Source organism: Clarias gariepinus, chromosome 11, assembly GCF_024256425.1.
Source record: "Clarias gariepinus isolate MV-2021 ecotype Netherlands chromosome 11, CGAR_prim_01v2, whole genome shotgun sequence".
Taxonomy (NCBI): Eukaryota; Metazoa; Chordata; class Actinopteri; order Siluriformes; family Clariidae; genus Clarias; species Clarias gariepinus.
In genome coordinates this window covers 9294767-9313864 of record NC_071110.1, presented here as the reverse complement: position 1 = coordinate 9313864, position 19098 = coordinate 9294767, and the positions used below count along the sequence as shown (strand labels likewise).

Below are 19098 nucleotides of genomic sequence, written 5' to 3'. Positions count from 1 at the left end.
AATAATAATAATAATAATTATTAATAATAATTATTATTAATAATAATAATAATAATAATAATTATTATTATTATTATATAATATTTAATTATAATAATAATTATTATTAATATTATAATCTATAATATTTCATTATAATATAATAATACTAATAATAATAATTATTATTATTAATTAATATATAATAATAATTATTATTACTATTATTATTAATGTCTTGAGACTGTATCTGACGGGTCTCTATTTTGGCATCATGGTTTTGCTGAAAAGGCATATTTGATATGAAATGCGCGTTCCCTGTGGCCTTTTCATGGGGGTGGGGCTGAAAAAAACGCATCCTGATGGGGGAATCAACTTCGACACAGCACCGGATTGTTTGTATGAGGTAGCCTACGTGAGTGTATCACACAAGGTAGGGAGCAAAGTTCTTTAATGTTATGTGAAGAAAACAACGTTATTGTTTGTATGAAGTAGCCTACTTCATTGAGAATATGTGCTACCATTTTACATTGCTACTAGCATTTACTAACATTTGTATTTTTATGTATCTGAGCAATGTTCTTATATAAAAAAAGGTTTGTTTATTAAATACAGATCTTACAACCATACATAATCTGTATACATTTTATTTTTCTGCTAAAAAGACTTGAAAAGACTCGAAAGTCAAACCGTAGGACTTTGGACTTGACTTGAGACTTGTTGACTTTGACTTGGGACTTGACTCGGGACTTGAGGGCAATGAATTGAGACTTACTTGTGACTTGCCAAACAATGACTTTGTCCCACCTCTGGTGCTAACCACTACGCCGTGCTAACATCACACACAAATGATTCATATTCGACAACTAAAAACACCCACACAGTGTTTTTAAACCAGGTAACATGAACTATAGAATCTAAAACTTGAAATGAGCCAAAAACGAAGAAAAGAGCAGGGTAGGCACACAGCAACAAATTGAAACAGCTAAGGAGCAAAGATAAAATTGGAAACTCATGTTAGCAATTAGTTCAGTCATTTACAGTAAACAGTTAGATACACATGGTCCAGGTGGGAGTTCACTGTGCAATTTATTAGGAACATGTGACCACTAACAGTTTTCAACTGATGATTTAGATCTCAAATCACAAGCCCTCCACAACCCACTGGCTAAACAGCGCAGCACTTTCAGCAAGATGACACTTTAGTTCTGCTATGACAAAGAGCGCAACAGGACGTCTTTCCTGCTGACTGCAATCAGACTGAACAATAACCCTGCTCTGTCAGGAGAGGGAGCACATCCTCTGACGTTACAATCAATTTCATCATATACATTCTGTTCTGTGTTTATTAACCATGCTGTTATTCTGTTATGATCTACAGATCCATACAGTATGTATAGTCTCTTAGCTTTTCCACCCGATTGCACCAATACAGGGTAGTATCAGAAAGTTTCAAGACTAGTTTTGTAACACGCCAACAGATGGAAGCACAAGGCTGCACGCACGGTCACGTCGCGTGCTGTGAAACTGGTCGTACGGAACAGTCCAGGCAATCCTCACGTATGATTTGAACATGAGCTGAGTTGCTGCTAATTTCATCCGCAGCAACGCAAACTCCGTCAGCGTGCCATGGATGACCTGTCTTTTATGTCAAGGATCATTACCGGTGATGAAACTTGGGGGCTTGGGTACGGCCCTAAGACAAAGCAACAGTCTTCACAGTGATGAGCCCATCATCTCCACGACTGAAAAAAGCGAGGCAGGTCTGGAGCGCGACCAAGTGCATGCTCATCATCTTTTTCAATATTCAAGGGAATGTGCATCGCGAATTCGTCCCCAGGGGCCAGACCGCTAATAGTGAATTCTTCTGCCAGGTTTTAAGGCGTCTTGAGGGCGACCTGATCGTATGATCATGTACTTTCTTTTTAACTGATAATACAACCTACTGGTGCACCTAATGTAAGGTTATTTAAACTCGTGTATATCCAATCATCATGTGCTGTACATAGAAACAGGAAATTCTTATTATCATGAAAAATTTTATCTTGTTAATGTGACTTAAAATGACCTAAACACTACTGGAAGTCCCATGGGATGTGCAGAAGAAGATTTTACAAAGTGGTTTTGTCATCGATACATGATTTTATGCAAGAATTAATGCAATTATTTGCTGGAAATAGTTGTTGTGCACTGGATAAGGCTGTCAAAACAATGCCATGGTGGATGCACGGCATAATCAAAGCTAAAGGCAGTCTAAAGAAATATAAGTGCGTTTTTTTTTTTTTTGGCGTGTTATGTTCAACTGTCAAGTAGATTTTTGTGTAAGTGTACATATACTAGGTTTTTATCTTACTGAACTTCTTTTGTGGACTCATAACATGAAAATGTTTTCTAATATTTAACAATTACTACTTCTATTTTCTAAGCACTATGACATCAGCCCTAAGTCATCATAGTGTGTGAAGGGCAATATTGCTTTTCTAAGGATTTCTTTTCCACCATTTTGGGCTTTTTCAGGGTTATAACATGCTCAAACACACTTGCAAATTGGCACACAGGTTGGAATCTGCTGCCATTAGGACCCCTGAGAGCCTGAGTCGATTACTTTGGGTTGTTTGCAAATCACACACATTGAATCCTAGGGAATTTATGCGAACGCCACCAAACCGGTCCTACTGTATGTGATCTTAAGGCTTTGAGGATGCAAAATTATAGAGAGATTTTTGATTTCTCAAACGGGTCAGCCATACCAATGCCGTAAACTTATGCTGAAAAGTGGTTAATAACTTTCGGTGTGGACTTACACTGAGTGACATCATAGTGTGATGCTTATTTCCAGCATCTGGGGCTTTTTGAAGATCTAAACATATAATCCCCCCCCTTTCCCTAAAATTATGTCATAATGGTATTGGTACAGTATGTCTCCTTTAAATGCATGTGCCAACTGTGCCCACTTTTTTCTGGTGTGCCCAGGTGGTAATGGCTATAAAGGATTTTTGTACATTTTTCTCTCATGTTTTTTTTTTTTTTTCACAGTAACATCCTAAGCTATCAGAGCTGTTGTCTGCTGTGTGAGTTTATGTCCTATTTATTTATTGTTCATCATGCCCTGCTGGTGCATCTCTTTAAAAAAATGCTTCATGAATATATAAAAAAAACATACCAGGTAGCATGCATTGTCATGGATAATACCGAGCATATCTGGCACTACTGATAATAAAAAAATTGTCAGGAGCACCAGAGACCTGCCACGGCTTAATGTAATAACATCCAGCCTGGCTGACATGCTGCAAAAACCATTATAAAATTGCAACACCAGGAAGTATAATATTAACTTGTACATTTACTCACTCACTAATCTTCTATACATATCTTTGGACTGTGGGGGGGGGGGGGAACCCACCAAGAACAGGGAGAACATGCATGTGCACAGAGATGGGAATTGAGCCTGGCCGGGAATCAAACCCGGACCCTGGAGGACAGCAGGGAATTAGAAATTTTAAATATTCATGGATTAAATATGCTGGGTTTAATCGAAAAAGAGCCATAGTGTTCTTAAAATATGTCTGAATATTTAAATATTTAGTTAAAATGATAATGTTTAAATAATATGGGGAAATGTGTATGAAAAACTTAAGCTAATAATCTTAAATTTGATTTTTTTTTATTCTTGCAAGAAAGCATAGTAAATATATTGCTTATATATATATATATATATATATATATATAATACAGTCAAGTCTTGTGACACCCGTTTTTTCTTTATAATTTGCCTCCAAAAAGCCAGACTTTCTTTTTCTGAGAGATGATCAGGCCGGTGATGCTGAATGCTGAGTGGTTGGAACAGACGAGAGAGTTGCTACTGAGGTTGTGACATAAACAACCAGGTTTTTAAAATTGTATCTTTAGGCACTTTGCAGCCTGCGACAGTAGAAATAAAAAAGAAAAATTTAATCTACATCATTCAATTTAATATGAGGAAATGAGGGGTGGCTCAGGTCTTTTGCACTGTACTATAAATAATAACTATCTGTTCTGAAATGTGCTTGAAGGGAAATGTTGAGGTCATGCAGAGAGTGCATGTGCATATAGATGAAGACTCTGGGGTTCGACTGGTTCGTTGGGTTAAAGAACAAAACGTTGCAGGAAACTCTGCTTCCTTAGCCACATATAGAAGTGAATTTAAAACTAAGTATGATGATGTACCTTCAAACCCTTAGTTAAGGACAGCTCTTTAGGACATGGTGTAAACAAAAGGTTGACACTGGAGACTCCTTTCAAAGATGTTAAATAAACATTTCCGCAGAGAAAGCTTTACATACTGTTTATTTACTATAGTGTGATTTTTAACCTTGTTTTTCGGGGGATGGCTGTATGGCACCTTCCAGAGCCACCGGATAATCGCTGTGCAGTGCTGTCCCCGAAAGCAATCAATAAAACAATCTCTGGGAACTCAGTTCTGTCCCAGTGACTGGACAGTTGTGTGACAGAGTTTAAGTCCCGAAGTTGCCAGAATTGGGACCTAAAACGAAAACCTTCAAATTTCCAGCGTACATCTTTTCATTTCTAATAAAACTGTCTACCAAATTAGGAGAATGTATTGTGAGAGAGATAAAAAAAAAGAAAAGAGAAAAGCTGTATAAGACAGGTTTATGGCGAGTAATCCATCCAGTAGAACTGCAGTGGTGATATTTCTATTTTCTGCCTTTAAGCCTGTAATTCTGTAATCAATGCCTTTTATTTTTATTTATTCTTCCATAAAACTTTGATAGGCCATTTAAAAGGAGCCACACACTTAGCACGGAGACTGACATTTATTCATTCGTTCACCAAGACTGAGAGCTCAGTTTTATTAAGGCTATTTAAAAAGTAATAGCAGAAACATAGTGGTGGCAAGTGGGTAGCTTGCGGGCTCTTAGCTTTTCTCCCCTGCCCAAAACCATTCCAGTGGCTTCTCTAACCAAGCCTTTAAAAAAATTACAAATGTGGTATGCAATTTTATTAAGAGCCAGAAGGTAGAACACAATTGAAATCTTATCATGTATAACCTAATGAAAGAGAATGGGCTTAATCAGGAGTGAAAGTATACTTTATTTTATTTTATTTTTTTTATTGTGCGCTTTGGAAGGCAGCTGCTCCATGTCTTTTCAGTACTGTGTAAAGATTTAGTGGTGATACACAGTACTGGAAAGAGGGGAGAGCTGCTGCCTGCCAAAACCCACATTCAAAACCAGTCACAGTAGCACCTTTGACATTACCACCTGACAGGGTGCCAATCCATCACAGGGCAGACACACCACGGGCAATTTGGGAACGCCAATTTACCTAACCTGCATATCTTTGGACTAGGGGAGGAAACGGAGTAAACCCACCAAGCATGGGGAGAACATGTAAACTCCATGCACACAGAGATGGGGATCGAGCCTGGACGGAAATCAAACCTTGAATCGAACCAAGGCGACTTTGCTAACCACTACACCACTGTGCCGCCCTTGTCTATTTATACTGTACATGTCAAATATTAGGACAGCAGGGCATTAGAAATTTTAAATATGCATGGATTAAATGTGCTGAGTTTAATCGAAAAAGAGCCATAGTGTTCTTAAAATATGTCAGAATATTGAGTTTATTGTAATAATGTTTAATAATAAGGGGAAATATGTGTGAAAAACTTAATCTTAAAGATGATTTTTTTTTATTCTTGCAAGTAAGCGTACTAAATATATTGCTTAGATATAAAAGGTAAATACGGTAGTCAAGTCTTGTGACACTTGTTATTTCTTTACCATTTACTTAGTAAAAAACCAGACTTTATTTTTTTTTTAATAAGGAATAGTTCTCCAGTCTCTTAATTCTGACTCTTGTTGTTAGTCCAGTTCTTGTAGAGGAATGTTTTTTGTTTGCTACGCCACACTGCAACACAGTGACTTAAAGCATGGGAGATGATCAGGCCGGTGATGCTGAATGCTGAGTGGATGGAACACACGAGAGAGTTTGAACCCAGTAACTGACAGACCCAACATGGCTGTCTCTATTTTATTTGACTGGAGAGCTAGTCTATGTTCCCTAGTGCCTTCTTTACTTGGCATCATACAGTGTAAAACTTACCTAGCAAACACGGCAGTTCGGCCTTAGAGGGGGTCCACTGTGGGCAATAACCTTGGGCCCTGAGAGGGATTAGTGTGGGTATGTCCACCCCACACTGCCCCATAACAAACCCAGACTTACCCACACTGGGCCAGCATGGGCATGTTTCCTGGGTATACAGGGAATGCTGCATATTAGCATTTTTAGCATTATCACATTTAGCATCATAACATTATCACAAGGTTCAAGTTCTGCCCAGGAACTTTTATTTTTCGAATTCACATTGTAAGCTCGCTACTGTAGGTATAATAGAATAAATCAAAAATACAGTATCATCATCCATCCATGAACCTCCAGGGACCGTGGACGCCAATGGTGACCACTGTATGTATTTAAGCACAGTATATTAAACACCTTTTATTGTTTTTAAGTATTTTTTATTAGTGTTGAGTGATGAAAAGAAAATAATATTTAGGCAAATATGAAACCAAAATACAACATTTGACTGATAAAACCTGCGCCATTCTCATGTGACAATGAAAGCTAGTTCACTAGCGTGATCTAGAGATTTCATGGTCAGTTTAAGTGCCTCTACATATTAATCTGTTTATTTTTTAAGTTTTTAAATGGATCATGATGGTCAGGGTTACACTAAAGTTCAATCAGCTGGACTGGTTGTGTCTGAACGTAAAAATTGATGAGTATTGATGTTGGCATCTGTATCTGCCGATGTACATGGAGCGGTATTGATCGTGTCTACTTTACTCAAAAAAAAATTTTCTCGCTCTTTCTTACACACTCACACACACACACACACAGGAATACGCGTTTTAAATTTGAACAAATCTCCAGTATAACGCAATCTGCTTTTCAAGCTCACAAACATATTGAACCGCTAAAGAAGAACAAACTACCAGCTTTCTTTAATCTGTAACTTCAATCCTCAATCTGTGGGAGGTTTGAGTGTGTGTGTGGGTTAAGCCGTTCTTCTCAAGGGGGCTTGGGGGAAAAAATCGAAGCAAAAAATGACATCTATACTTTCTTGTCTATACGTTCCCTTTTTTCCTATTATCTATTGTTTTGCATATTTTTTTAAATAATAATTGGTATGCAACTATAAAAAAATAATAACCATTAGATCAGTTCTATAATTTACTTATCTTTTGATTTATTAGTGTTAAGATCTCTATACTGCTCTGTGATATTGAATCAGTTCACCATAACAATATTGGAAAATGTGCAAGGAAGGAAAATCTATAAAAAATAATGACGTCTTAAGTTTTGACATAAAATAAAAAGCAGGAAAAATGTAATTAAAGTAAATTTTCGTAAAAGCTGTTATATAATGGTGTACGTATAACAAATAAAAAAACAGGGATCATCAATTCTGACACATTTTTGGTCTGTCACAATTGTGGTCCTTGTTATGGATTTGTGTGTGTGTGTGTGTGTGTGTGAGTTAGTTGAGAACTAGGAATCAGACTCAAAGGGAATAATCTTATCCGGATTAAAAAAAAAGCCAGACCGATAAGGATGTCTTCCAATTTCATTCCTGTCTCTTTTTTCCGTAGATGGAAAGCTATGACACTTGGCAAATACCGTCCCTCCCTACGCACTTTAACACACAACACACACACAAATGCTGTTCCAGCCTCCTTTCGCAGTCCTTCTCATGTCCTTGTCAATCTGTCATGCATGTCCTCTCTTCAACCGCTCACTCTTCCTTCTCAAATATCTTTTCCTTCATCTGTCCCTTCTCTTCCACTGAACAGATCGTCCATTCTTTCTCTCTCTCTCTCTCTCTCTTACACACACACATCATACAGCATAATTTTGCGTAAAGGTTTTGGTGTTAACACACAGTGACAGATGGAGAAGCGGGCCAAAAAAAAAAAATCGTTCAACATGTGTTTATATTTGTTTGTGTCTGTTCAGTCATCCATTAAAGTGTAAAGCCCCAGCCAGCACCGTGTGACACATTCAAGTGTCAGTTGATTTTCATAAACAGTCTCACAAGTACAAGTAGATGTGAAATGAGAAATGGCAAATATGGCACTCTGATACATCAAAATATTTTCATGGGGAGTAAAACATCTCATGATGATATAACTGGCAGCAAAAGATACATCTGGAATTATTATTTTTTTTTTTATGTTTGTTATCCTCTATGTAAATAAAGAAAGGTTTTAATCGGAATTCGCTCTTTTAATGATATCTTTACATTTCATACATTGGAGGACCTGAAACCAGTCTTCGAAAAAATGATGTCTGTATGTCTGTCTGTCTGTATGTATTTTGTCACAGCATCATGCAAAACTGGTTAGATAGAACTGAACGAAACTTTAGCCAGTCCTTTGGTATTTGCCTGAAGTTAAATCTGCGCCATAAATGAAATCAACATGTGCAGAAGGTAACGTGATAGTTACCGTGTACTGTACATACAGTACATACAGAGTAGACAGAAATGACAGCAATGCACCTACAAGGCACCCAAATCCTCAAGAAATGACACTATGAGACAAATTTATACGCAGCAGTCTGAAGTAAGGGCGTGTAAAATATCTGAATTGAGAGCCCGGTGTAATGCACCATAAACAAAAAGGGTGAGTAAAAGCGAGGTTATAAACAGTTATGTGGTGGATTTAAAAATCTACTTTAAAATAAGCTTCTAATAGACTACACTGTACTTCTTTATTCCTACAGGCTGCATAGCATCCCGTGTGGTCGGAGCGAAATATTCGTAAAGTTTTGTTTTTATTACAATTCTAAACAAATTTTTTAGGTATCGCTATATAATATCGACTGGTCTCCGGCGATTCCCACCCCTATTTAATACGAAACAGGAAGAATTGCTACAGTGAGTAAATAAGGTTAGTCAGTAGCCAATGACACACTGGTATGCTCATAAAAGCTAAGACATAAACAGACTATGGCTATGGCTATATGCTGTAGCCATAAGTATGTGAACACCTGACCAGTACACCCATATACAAAACACACAAGTGCTCAGTTCCACCTCGCGCCAATGATCAATTTCCAAACACAGCTTTAAAAACGCCACTTTATGTGTATTCCAACATTTCTTTCTGTTTTCTTGCCTGTGCTTTTTTTTCTTAGTATTTTATGCTGGCAAAGTTTGACTTCAATTTTGTTTAAGTTGCTTTTTGATGTTAAATTATTATGAATACGTTACCAGAAGCTCAAAAATTTATTATCATTGAACCAAAGAATCTTGCTCGCACACAAAAAGCAAATGTAAAAATTAAGTATATCAAAGTAAATATCAGTCAATCGTTTTATCATTTATCTTGAGGTATTAAATGATATGATTTGAGATCACTGGCTAATTTTTCCTTTTTTTTCCTATGACAAACATGCTAATCCCTTTGCGTTTACAGAATGACATTTTAGGCAATATTAAATAAATATGTGAATAAATATGCCTGTTATTTAAATAATAAGATAAGTAAATAAAGCATTAAAATGTTATTTGGAACACCTGGGTACACATATTCATTCATACACTTATTTATTTGGGCACCAGTGTGATGACAATGCATTGCACATAAACATAGAGGAATGGGTCAACAAGAGACAGCACAATGTCACAAATCATACATCATCTCAAACTGGGTTTATGAACATGACAAGTGAGTTTAATGTTCTTCAGTCTTTTTCCCAGTCACCGACTTCAATAGAACACCTTTGAAATGTGGTAGAATGGGAGACTCACAGCATGAAGGCGCACCGGAAAAATCTGCAAGAAATGCATGATGCAATCAAGTCAACACGGGCCAACGTCTCAAAGGTGTCTCATGGAATTCATGCCATGAATAGCTGACACTGATTTCAAAGCCAAGGAAGGCCCTACCCAGTACCCTCTACCTTTGAAACTATTTATGCATGTTTTAAAATGATAAAATTAGAGATCACAAGCACTTAAATCATAAAAAACGAACAGTAGAAATCAGAGATTGAGTGGTACAGAGGCCACACCTCCTTCATTAGCTTAGAGAGATACAGAGGCCACGCCTCCTTCATTAGGATTGAGAGATACAAAGGCCACGCCTCCTTCATTAGCTTAGAGAGATACAGAGGCCACGCCTCCTTCATTAGGATTGAGAGATACAAAGGCCACGCCTCCTTCATTAGCTTAGAGAGATACAGAGGCCACGCCTCCTTCATTAGGATTGAGAGATACAAAGGCCACGCCTCCTTCATTAGCTTAGAGAGATACAGAGGCCACGCCTCCTTCATTAGGATTGAGAGATACAAAGGCCACGCCCCCTTCATTAGCTTAGAGAGATACAGAGGCCACGCCTCCTTCATTAGGATTGAGAGATACAAAGGCCACACCTCCTTCATTAGCATTGAGAGATACAAGGGCCACGCCTCCCTCATTAGCTTAGAGAGATACAGAGGCCACGCCTCCTTCATTAGCATTGAGAGATACAAGGGCCACGCCTCCCTCATTAGCTTAGAGAGATACAGAGGCCACGCCTCCTTCATTAGCTTAGAGAGATACAGAGGCCACGCCTCCTTCATTAGCTTAGAGAGATACAGAGGCCACGCCTCCTTCATTAGGATTGAGAGATACAAGGCCACGCCTCCTTCATTAGCTTAGAGAGATACAGAGGCCACGCCTCCTTCATTAGGATTGAGAGATACAAAGGCCACGCCTCCTTCATTAGGATTGAGAGATACAAAGGCCACACCTCCTTCATTAGGATTGAGAGATACAAAGGCCACACCTCCTTAATTAGCATTGAGAGATACAAGGGCCACGCCTCCCTCATTAGCTTAGAGAGATACAGAGGCCACGCCTCCTTCATTAGCATTGAGAGATACAAGGGCCACGCCTCCCTCATTAGCTTAGAGAGATACAGAGGCCACGCCTCCTTCATTAGCATTGAGAGATACAGAGGCCACGCCTCCTTCATTAGCTTAGAGAGATACAGAGGCCACGCCTCCTTCATTAGCATTGAGAGATACAAGGGCCACGCCTCCCTCATTAGCTTAGAGAGATACAGAGGCCACGCCTCCTTCATTAGCATTGAGAGATACAAAGGCCACGCCTCCTTCACTGTAACTGTCCGGGGGTAGAGATTAGATCTGAGCATAAACCACAGCAAACTTAAACAGCAAACTTAAACAGCACATGGTGACGTTGCCATGGAAACCACAAGATTTGGAAACAGGTCTTAATATTATTAAATATAATTTCATCTTTTTAACAAAATCAAAAAATTAATAAAATCAAACAATTAATTAGATTTTAGTTTTTTTTTAACAAGGGTTACTTTTATTTCATGATAATAAAGTGTTCTTACATAATATATTTTTAAAAATCTAAATCTATTTTAATCTATTTAATTACATTCATAGTCTGTGATTAATCACAAGTATAAAATACTCAGATTTACTTATATATATGTGAAATGTTGGAATAAGGAATTTAACAAACTAATTAGAGGAAAGTTTATAATATCGCTCACTCCCTCGCTCATCCTTCTTTATCCTCCATTCAGGGTTGCAGGGGGGTGCTGGAGCCTATCCCAAGAGACTTAGGGCACGTGGCGGGGTACACCCTGGACAGGGTGCCAAACTATCGCAGGACACAAACATAAACACACTTACATCCCATGGGCAATTTGGGAACACCAATTAGCCTAACCTGCATGTCTTTGGACTGTGGGAGGAAACCAAAGTAAGCGGAGAAAACCCACCAGGCACAGGGAAAACATGCAAACTCCATGCACAAAAAGACGGGAATTGAACCCGGATCCTAGAGGTGCAAGGCGACAGTGCTAACTGTCCAATGCATCAAATTTATAACATCTTAAACATTAACATTTAACAAATTTAAATGAACATCTTTTAAATACCTCTCATGGTTAGGGCTAGCTCAAAGGTTAAGGCTCTGGAGAACGGTTTGAAACGCTTTCAAACACCAAGATTTCTACTTCTGTACAATCTTTTACCTCTCTACAGTAGCATTATGAATACAAACAACACATTAATTTTTGTCCCTGAAAATGTCTCGGGACGAGTGCCTTCCACTAGCTGACTGATAATTTAACTACAGTGTAAGAGGCAAAACTGCTGCGTTGTTGTTTTCGAGCTATGTTTTAAACATCTAATTTAATGTATGAGTAAGAGTCTTAATGTCAGGTGCAATCTGAATACATTTTCTTTAGTTTTCCACTCGGCTAGATAGCACTGCTTAGAGGTTGAAAGTAAATGAGAATGTAAATGACAGGATGCTACAGTAGCGTCACACTCGGATGCGGTAGGACGTTGTTTACTGAGCCTGCAGAGTTTAGCTCGTGCGCTTGTACAAACTATGAGCCTCGTTTATCATTTATCCCCATGTTCTTTTGGACATCATTCATCATTAAAACTTGAAGAAAAAAAAACGCAATTAACGGACAAATTCGGATGTAAAAATGATGTGTAACAAATATTCTTTAAGGCAGTTGGGGGAAAAGAAGAGAATTAAAAACTTAGTAAGTTGGTCCAAACGTGATCGTCATTTGTATTGTAAATGCATTCTGAAAACGCATTTAGGTCTAGCTTACTAAACATATATTTTCTTATTTGGTACTACAAGTAATAAGTGCCCCTGAAGCATGAATGCAAAAAATCAAGAAAAGCAGAGAAATGTAAAAATAAATATATATAGTCTGGATTTCGTTCAGACAAATTGATTATGTACGTTTTAAATATTCAGTTTTATAGGATGATGTCTGACAGAAGAACCTTTCTTACTTCGACAGTAGTGGGCAGGGTGTTTTAAGGCTGGGGACGGATGGATGGATAGATAGATGGATCGATAGATAGATCTGTGCCAAGTCTGAGTAATAACTGCAAAGCCCAGGACTCTATTGTTTTTCCCATTTTCCCCTAAACGTATTCAGCTGCAGTTCAGAAGAAATTACATGTAATGACACAAAATTTCTCAATTTCCATAAAGAAATGTCTCTCAGGGAAAAAATACATTGATATTCAGTCTCACTGACAAACATAACACATAACCTGTTTATTCATCCATCCATCCATCCATCCATCCATCTACTGTATCTATCCATTATCCATGACATTTATGCTGTGGAGGGTTGAGGGGGCCTGAAGCCTAACCCGAGAACCTCAGATAGGGACACCCTGGAGGCTGTGCCAACCTATTATAGGGCACAGATACACAAATACACACACACTATACACAATATGCACTAAAGTATTTGGATAAAACTGTTAATTATCGAATTCAGGTGTTTCAATCAGGCCCTTAATCCCCTTATCCCCAGTGAAGGGCAATTTTAATACTTCAGCAACATCTTGGACAATGCTATGCTTCCAACTTTGTGGCAACAGTTTGAGGAAGGCCGTTTTCTATTCCAACATGACTGTTCTCCAGTCCACGAAGCATGGACTATAAAACATAGCTTGATAAGTTTGGTGCTGAATAACTCAACCGGCCCGAACACAGAGCCCTGACCTCAACACCATCGAGCACCTTTGGGATGAACTGGAACGGAGATGGTGAGCCAGGCCTTCTCGTCCAACATCAGTGCCTGACCTCATAAACGCTCCACGAAATGATTGGGCACGAATTCCCACAGAAACACTACAAAACCTTGCGGACAGCCTTCAGGGAAGAGTGGAAGTTGTTACAGCTGCAAAAGTGGGTAAAAGTATATGTTTTTGAAAACGATGTCATTTCAGGTTTTTGCTAAATATGGCTAAATAGTGCATACTTACACATTCAGACATACACTATGGGCAATTTAGGAACACAAATCAGCCTACATCGTATGTCCTTGACTGTGGATGACCTCCAAGCATGGGAGGAACATGCAGACTCCACACACATGAATACTGGAGGTTAAGTTCATTTGCAACTTATTCCAGCAAAATGGAATGGATGGCACTCCATTCACCAAGTCACTGCTCTATTTAGTAAAGTATCTGTGCACAGAATCAGATGCAGACTCCTACATGGTATAGTCTATTGAATAGTTATTATGTATATGCTGTATCCATAGCAAAAAATAAAATAAAAAAATACCAGTAGAAAATAAAAAATCAAATAGAAAAACTCTTTCCCCCCTGGCGAGACACTCACATAATACAACTGATGTCAAACACAAATTCCATGTTTTTTCGATGAGATAGCAACGGAAAGCTTTTTCTCTGTAAGCACTGAATACCACACCATCACCTCTGACTTCGCCTTCCATCAAAAAGTCCAATTGTCTCCGCTTTGTCCACCATAGCTCTTGCTTATTGCAACCCTGAAGTTTCTGTATTAAAAAGTTTCACAGCCCTGAAAAATGAACCTACAAGCTAAGGGTGTGCATTTCTAAGAAAACAATCAAAGCCAGAGGGTGGAATTACTGAACGGTAGATTTGCTAAGTTGACAACTGCGATGATGAATTTAGAAATAAACTGCACTTTGTACTTTAGTTTTATGTTTAATGTTTACATTTGTCCAGGAGACAATTCAATTTCTGTTATCACTGACTATGTCCGCTGTACAGAGTCTTCACCTCACCAGCCTCTTTTTTTTTATCCCAATGCAAAAAAAATATATAAGAAAAAAAACTCTACGATCCAGAAAGCCGGAAGGCACAAAAGCTCTCCAGTGGCGGAAAACTTTCTGATGTTACAAACAGCTGTCCCTGGAGAGTCTTTCTATAATTATCATATCAACACTCTTTACATACATAACAGCACCTTTTTTATACACTATTTTTTTTTATATTATCCTTCTATTAACTGAAGTGCCAATGATTCTATGAATGAGTTGTTACTATAAACCTGGAAAGCATGTGATTTATAGTATTTTACATCTGGAACTACCGTTAAAGCTTCTGTAACAGGTACCTTCTTCCCAAATGTACTGTAGGAAGTGCATTTGTTTTCATGTACCAGTGCTCAGTCGTGCATTTAGACTTTTTTACGCACAATTGTAGATAATCAGTGGAACAAATAACAAGCTTAAGCACACATTAAAACATTTGTCCGTATTAATCACTGCCTATTTTTTTCTTACAAACTGCTCATAACGTAGGACAATATAAGCACAATTCTGCAAAGAGCCTCAGTGTATTCATCCAGCACCACAAAACCTATTTAACTCCGCATCATCATTATACACATCGAGTGAGTTTACTGAGATTGTTATCTGATTGTGCAGTTCAAATGGTCATGTAAACAGGATACCACAACAGAGCGTATCAGATTAAATCCCTTGTAAAAATTTCACCTGGATTTTCTGAATCAAGTCCCCCAGATATTCAGCAAAGGTTTTCAATTAAGGGAAATCACAAAATACAGTTTAAAGCCATCGATTAATAGATGAGATTCCTAAGCAATGTCCTTACTGACTATTTGCATTGAATATTAAACAAATAATTTCTCATGCTCGCAGAATCATTCTTTTACAATCTAAGTCCTGGAATATCCCCAGTGCCATCAGGAAAGACAAACGTATAGATGGGACACCTACGCATGATGGGTGCATCGCGGTTCATGTGGTTCCCTTCTTACCCCCATCACTCTGGAGTAGGGCCAAGCTGGACTCATCACATCACATGACGTTTTTTTCCATTGCTCCAAAGTCCAATCTTTAATGCTCCCCAGCAAAGTCAAGCCTTTTTTTTTTCCTGATTAGACTCACTAAGAAGTGGTTTTCTTACGGCCACACAGCTGTTTAGTCCCAATCCTGTAAGTTCATGTCACATAGTGTGTATTAGACTTCAAGATTGTACATTGTCTGGTCATTATGATGGGTTTAATATTAACGTATTGAACAATTTTGAAACCAATTCCAGTTTTTTCAGTTCAGCAATTTCCTTAGTAGTTTTCTTTGCTTGATGCATGACCTTCTTATATAGTTAAAAACCAAATAATCCACAAAATTACAAAAACGGCAGGTCATCCCACGATTTGTTTACAATTCAATCACTTTATACCTTTTCCCTCATATATAAAATAACAGATCAGTCCCTGTGAGCTCAGCATTAAAGACATGACAGTTGGCTTCTTTTAAGCAGATGCCCCAAAGGTACTGGTGCCAGAGAATCACTCCTGTGCAACTGGAAACTAAACATCGAAATTGAGTAGAGTTCTTAAAAGAGCCTTAAAATAAGGCAAAATAGCTTCCAATTTGTATCCCTGAAAAACTAGCAATGCCACTTCATGTTATAAAAATGGAACTGATAGAACATGTTGAATATCCTGATGAGGTGATGGGTTTTGTCATATATTTAAAAAGAAATTTGGATTATACAGATCTAAAGTTCCTATTATCAGATTACCGAAGTGCATGCAATCCTTCTGATTAAATTATAAAAAAAAAAAAGAAAAAGAAAAAAACTCTCACCCCCTCTCTCCGAGAATATTTGGTGAATAAACTGTAAATGCCATCAGAGCTTACATAAGAGTAAGAGTAGTCTATTATTTACAAAATAAAATAATTAAAAAAAGGCTGTCTAAGAAAATCCAGGAGCTCATAAATTAATTTTTGTACAAACCATGTTTCTAGAAATTGTTTGCATGTTTTCTAAAATGCAATAAAAATAATAATGTGTGATTTGTTCATCATTCTGTTCTGGTCCTTAACTTACCAAAGTGCAAAGAAAATAGTCCCAAAGTTTTCGCTCGCCAATTTAAAGAGGATCTATCTCCCTCCCTCCCTCCCTCCCTCCCTCCCTCACTCCCTCCCTCACTCACTCACTCACATATCGCCTATATCCTGTATTCTGTACATGCTCTATCCTGTATTCAGTGTTGGAAGTGGGGGGAGTCTATCCCAGGAGATTTAGATCAGAGGCGGGGTACATCGCCGATCCATCGCAGGGCACACACACAGACACACACTCACATACTCATTCATTCATCACATTCACCCCAGCGATTTAGGAACGCCAAGTCAAGTCAAGTCAAGTAGGCTTACATTGTCACTTCCACCATATGCAGTGACAATGCACAGTGAAACTGGAAAAAAAAAAAAAAAAAAACGTTTCTCCGAAACCAAGGTGCTACATACAGTGCACTAACTAACTAACTAACTAACTAAGAGGCCTAAATAGCTGACTAGCTGAGACAAAACAGATTAACATTATACATTAACAAAAAACTAACTAACTATAAGTCCTATACAGAAGAGACAACATAAAGTGCATGTGCAAATGTGCAAACAAGAGTGACAACATGACAATATGTCACATTTTAATACTCCGTGGTAATGAGGTGAGGTAATGGGATGAGAAACAGTAAACATTTTCTCGTAGGTAGCAGCTGAGATAGAAAAGACTTTTTGTGCAAATAACAAATACTGTGCAAAAGAGCAATTACAGGTGGGTATGTACAATTGTTTGATGGTTGTTTATCAGTTCAGTTCCAATGTTTTGAAGTGATTGAGTTTATCTGAATGATTTGTATGTGTGCGTGTATGTTTATCAGTCCAGTCCCGTTTTGAGGAGATGAATTGCTTGTGAAAAAGAAGCTGTTATACACTCTGGATGTGAAGGCACGAATGCTTCGGTACCTTTTCCCTAATGGCAGGAGGGTGAAGAGTGAGTGACAGGGGTGTGTTCGGTCAGCCACAATCTTAGGAAACCGAAGTACCCAGAGGAAACCCACCAAGCACGGAGAGAACATGCAAACTCCACGCACACGGAGACAGGAAACAAACCCGGCCGGTAATCGCACCCGGACCCTGGAGGATGACAGCGCTAACCACTACACCACCATGCCGCCCTTAAAGAGAATGCTTAATTATCTTTAAATATAGAAGGAGGTCCGTTTTCCATTTTTGTCTGGGCCAGGGTTTAAACTAGTTAGATTTCCCCATAATGTGACCTCATATAAGAAAAGCCCCTCCCCTGGCTTGTTTCTCATTTCTGCTGTTCTCTGGGAAGTTGCTCATTTACATATACACAAAGGCAGTGTTTAATTATCTGAGGGGTAACAGACATACTTTAGGGGAGCTCTGAGACCAGTGTAACTTGTTAAAGAAATAAAGGAAAATATGGGACCTTTAAGTCGAAAGCAATTAAGATCATTTGAACAGGACGCAATTGTAACAGATAAATAATGAAATAAAAATGATAAAGGGGAAACAAAGAGGGCAAGAGAGTAAAAAAGAGGGAAGAGAGAGGGAAAGAGCATGAAATAAACTTGAAAAAGCATAGCCCTAAAGGAGCATTGAAACAGGACACAATAGCGTCTGGGAAGAGTGCATGAAAGAAGACAGGGTTAAAGGTTAAAGAAAAAAGAAAGAGAAGAAATCCTGCCATAGAGATTTGAAGTATCAAAGGAGGTAATGGTAAAGGTCAGGAGACAGAGTGAATCAAAATACGGAAGACAAAAGGGGAAAAGGGAGAGATAATGTCATGCTATTTTTTTTTTTTTTTTTTTTTTTAACACCCGGGAGCAATGATACTAACAAAGTGTAGTTTTAACACTGGGGTGACAAAATCGTGCTTCTGCTGTGAAGAAACTAACTTTGGATCTGTGACTCAGATGCGCATTGACAAGTCATTAGTGACGGAGAAGACGACTGGTTTAAGGCAGGTGTTGTTTTTTTGGTCACGCATGTAAACACAAATAAACCCCGATGGGGGTCTTTGAGCTGCTGCCCTGCTCTCCCTTAGCCTCTCCTATGGCTGGTGTGTATAATAATTCTAATATATACAGCCGTAGGGTGGCTCCCAGAGCAAAGTTATTGCCCGGAGTGTGCCTGTGACCGCGGGCTTGACCCTGGCAGTGACACTGAAAAATACACGCTTATTTTCTCTACATCTCAGGTCTGAAACCAAAGTGATCATTTCTAGACATGAATGGGAAATATAAAGCATGCATTAAAAATATTAAAAAAACAGTTACAGTTTGCAATACACTGACAAACAGGCTTCTCACACTGGACTGGGTGCATGTGTTATCCCCTACTGCTGCTCACTCATTCTTACTCACTCATCATCTATAACGCTTTATCCTGTACAGGGTCACAGGGGCCTGGAGCCTAT

The 19098-nt window shown here is 38.4% G+C and overlaps 1 protein-coding gene across 1 annotated transcript in view; it reads right to left on the bottom strand.

Moving 5' to 3' along the window:
* Window positions 1–19098, bottom strand: part of clstn2b (calsyntenin 2b) — a 270776-nt gene that overhangs the window by 111401 nt on the left and 140277 nt on the right. The gene's annotated exons all lie outside the window — the stretch shown is intronic.